Source organism: Apis dorsata, unplaced genomic scaffold (genome assembly GCF_000469605.1).
Source record: "Apis dorsata unplaced genomic scaffold, Apis dorsata 1.3 scaffold_44, whole genome shotgun sequence".
NCBI lineage: Eukaryota > Metazoa > Arthropoda > Insecta > Hymenoptera > Apidae > Apis > Apis dorsata.
In genome coordinates this window covers 1,216,350-1,219,671 of record NW_006263346.1, presented here as the reverse complement: position 1 = coordinate 1,219,671, position 3,322 = coordinate 1,216,350, and the positions used below count along the sequence as shown (strand labels likewise).

Genomic DNA, 3,322 nt, shown 5'->3' with positions numbered 1-3,322 from the left:
CCCCCCCCTCCTCCACCCCGTTCGCTTTGCGTCAATTAACGCGCGCATATTTCATACGAGCACGGCCGGTGGCTCGGTCTGTTATTTCTGTTAATTAAGGGTCGCCATCAGCCACTTCTAATTTATCCACCGTCTCATTTGCGTCTTGTCGCGGTATACCAAACCAGCGATTCAGTAATAGGAGACAAAGAGATGACGCGGAGGAGGATGGTTTCGCATCCGACTCTCCTCGCATATCTATGCAACGGGCGTACGTGCACGTATAAACGTTTCGTGTGCGGGGGATGCGCATCTCCACACAGTCGAACGCAGAAGTATGTGGGTACTCTTTTTGATTAGAAAACGATTTTTTCTTATTTTGAAGGGAAAGGAAGTTGAAGATTTCTTTTTTTTTTTTTATAAAGTATTTGTTAATTTTTATATATAAATTTTTAAAAAGTAAAGACTTTGGAGTTTGGAGTAAAAATTTATTGAAAAGGGGAAATTCATTTTTTTTTTGCAATATAGCGAAGTATTTTCTTTTTTTTTTTTAGTAATTTTTATATACATATTTTTAAAAAGGATTTTGGAGTTTGGAATAAAAATTTGTAGATTCAACGTGAAAAGGGGAAATTCATAAGATATTTAATTAAATAGTATTTTTTAAGTGAAATAATTAAATAAAAAGCGAGAGAGTAAGAGAGAAGACTTTTGCGAGTGGCTGTACGAATTATCTGCGTATATGCATAGGAGAAGTCGCACGACGAACCGCTGTGCAACTGATAAAACGAAGATAACTGTGAAAGGATACAAACAAAACGATAAAAGATCGGCTACTGTTACCATTCCAGCCTGGTATTATCGTTTAATTGTTTATTGTTGAAACGTTTATCCGCGAGAAGCTGATTGCGCGTCGGAAGTTGCGATGATCGAGGCTGATGAAAGCTCTCGAGTTCTTAATTAATCTTGCCTTAACTTTGTGTAATAATGATTATTGCGACGATTGCTGCATATAACGCATACAGTTTCCCTTTATCCCGATATATAATAATTTCGAAAGCAATTATTAATTCGAAAAATTAATCACACGAATATTATAATTTTTATTCATATGCAGAATAAAATATTATTATGATAATTTCGAAATTTGTAAAGAAAAAGGTAAAAGATACATCTTTTATGTTTTAGAAATAATAATATTCTAAAGTTATCAGAGAATTTAACTTCATTCTTGATAATTTTTAGTTATTCTTTTTATTTTAATATTTAATAATTTCGAAAGCAATTATTAATTCGAAAAATTAATCACACGAATATTATTATCGAAATTTGTAAAGAAAAAGATAAAAGACACATTTTTTATGTTTTAGAAATAATTAGAAAGAATAATATTCTAAAATTATCAGAGAATTTAACTTCATACTTGATAATTTTAGTTATTCTTTTTATTTTAATAATTTCGAAAGCAATTATTAATTCGAAAAATTAATCACACGATAATATTACATACAATTTTTATTCATATGCATAATAAAATATTATTATGATAATTTGTAAAGAAACTTGTAAAGAAAGAGGTAAAAGACATTTTTATAATTATGTTATATTCTAAAATTAACATAAAATTTAACTTCATACTTGATAATTCTTCGTTACTCTTTTAAAATTTTAAATCCACACGATATACCTTTTGTAGCCTGTAATTAAGTCGTTAAAATAAAAAAATATTCTTGTTTCGTGTAAACATGCGATTTAAATCGCGATGAATGATCAACCGCTATGGAAATTAGAAACAGTAGTTGAACTTTCCACACGATTATTTCGTTAAACAAGCTTAGGCGCGTCAGGAAGCAAGGTAATGGTTGACAGTTCGTTGTACCTGCGCCTCCCTCATTATCAATGTCGAATCAATGCGGTAACCTTGCATACGGATCAACGCACGTTGTTTCGAGAATAATGCGTACTCGACAACGAGAACGTTTCCCGTTGTCTCTATGAAAGCAAGCGAATTGGAAATCATCCCTGAAGAATTTTTTAAAACCACGTAGAATTACTTTAAACAAAATTAACAAGATGTTAAGAATGAAAAAAAATAATGATAATGAACGAGACACACGAGGTTTTAAGGTAAGCAGATTAACATGGAGGAGGGAACAACACCAGCCACGAATCGAAATTGAAAGGAGGAACCAGACAGGTGAAACCTGTTCTGAATATTTTATTTAACTTCTCTAAAGGAGACTCGTCATTTGTTATCATCATCAGTAAATTTTCTTTTTTTTTTTCAAAAATCCACTTAAACGAGAACTTTCCATTGGAATTAATAAACAAACTAAACTAACGAATCGTTATACCGCATATACAAATAATAATTCCACGTCTTTTTATTAGCAGTGTATTTATATCTATTTACGTGTAATCACGACGAGTACACACAACGTTTATGTTTCGACGACGAGACATTCTCCGCTTCACCGATGACTGCACCCGAAGAAAGTCATCATCCCCCTTTAATGACCTCCAATCGATGTTCCCGCTCCGGCAAACCTTCGTGGATCGCTTTCACGAGCTATTGTTCTTCCTCGCCCGTGATTATCTTCGTTAATTTAAGGAAAAAAAAAAAAAAAGGAGAAAAACAAACATTTTACCGCGTCGCATCCTTTTAACTGTACCGTCTTAATAATTGTGGAAGGAATAACGAGTCGTCGGGTTTTGTTTTCCTCGAAGCTTCCAACCGATTCAGACACGTTTTATGTAAACCGCAAGGCTACGCTCGTTGACCTTTGTCGCATTATGCAACTTTCACGTCGCGTGAGACACTAATTTGCATTTTTCCATTATTACATCGATCGTACCACCTGCTGCCTGTTATTAACGCGATTATATTGTACAGTGCTTTACAGGATGTTCTCTTTATTTCTCTCGATTGTATTATATATACTTGAAACGAATTTTCTTCTTCTTTTTTTTTTTAATTGTTAGGGAGTCTTTTCGTATTCGTTCGATTTTTTTCTATCCGATTTTTGTTATTCGATTGAAAAATGAATTTTGGTTAGAGTCTTTTCTTTGACTTTTGCCGTTTATCGATTATCGATCGGTTTAATGCTCATTGTTTATCAACAATGTGCTATCGATTGTGCATGTAAAAGTGGCATTAAAAATGCGTAAAAGAAAAAAAAGGGGGGAATAATAATGGAAGATTATGTAATCGAGTAAAGCATAGAAATCGATAATAATAAAAGGGAGAAAAGAAAGGGAAAAATAATAGAATAAGAAAACTTGGCGTGGGGAAATGAGTATTATATATTTACCAATCGATAATCGATCGACAATTCAATGGACA

The 3,322-nt window shown here is 32.9% G+C and overlaps 1 protein-coding gene across 9 annotated transcripts in view; it reads right to left on the bottom strand.

Annotated features, from left to right (window-relative positions):
- The window catches only part of LOC102679312 (dual specificity tyrosine-phosphorylation-regulated kinase 4), a 176,900-nt gene that overhangs the window by 48,493 nt on the left and 125,085 nt on the right, over positions 1–3,322 (bottom strand). The gene's annotated exons all lie outside the window — the stretch shown is intronic.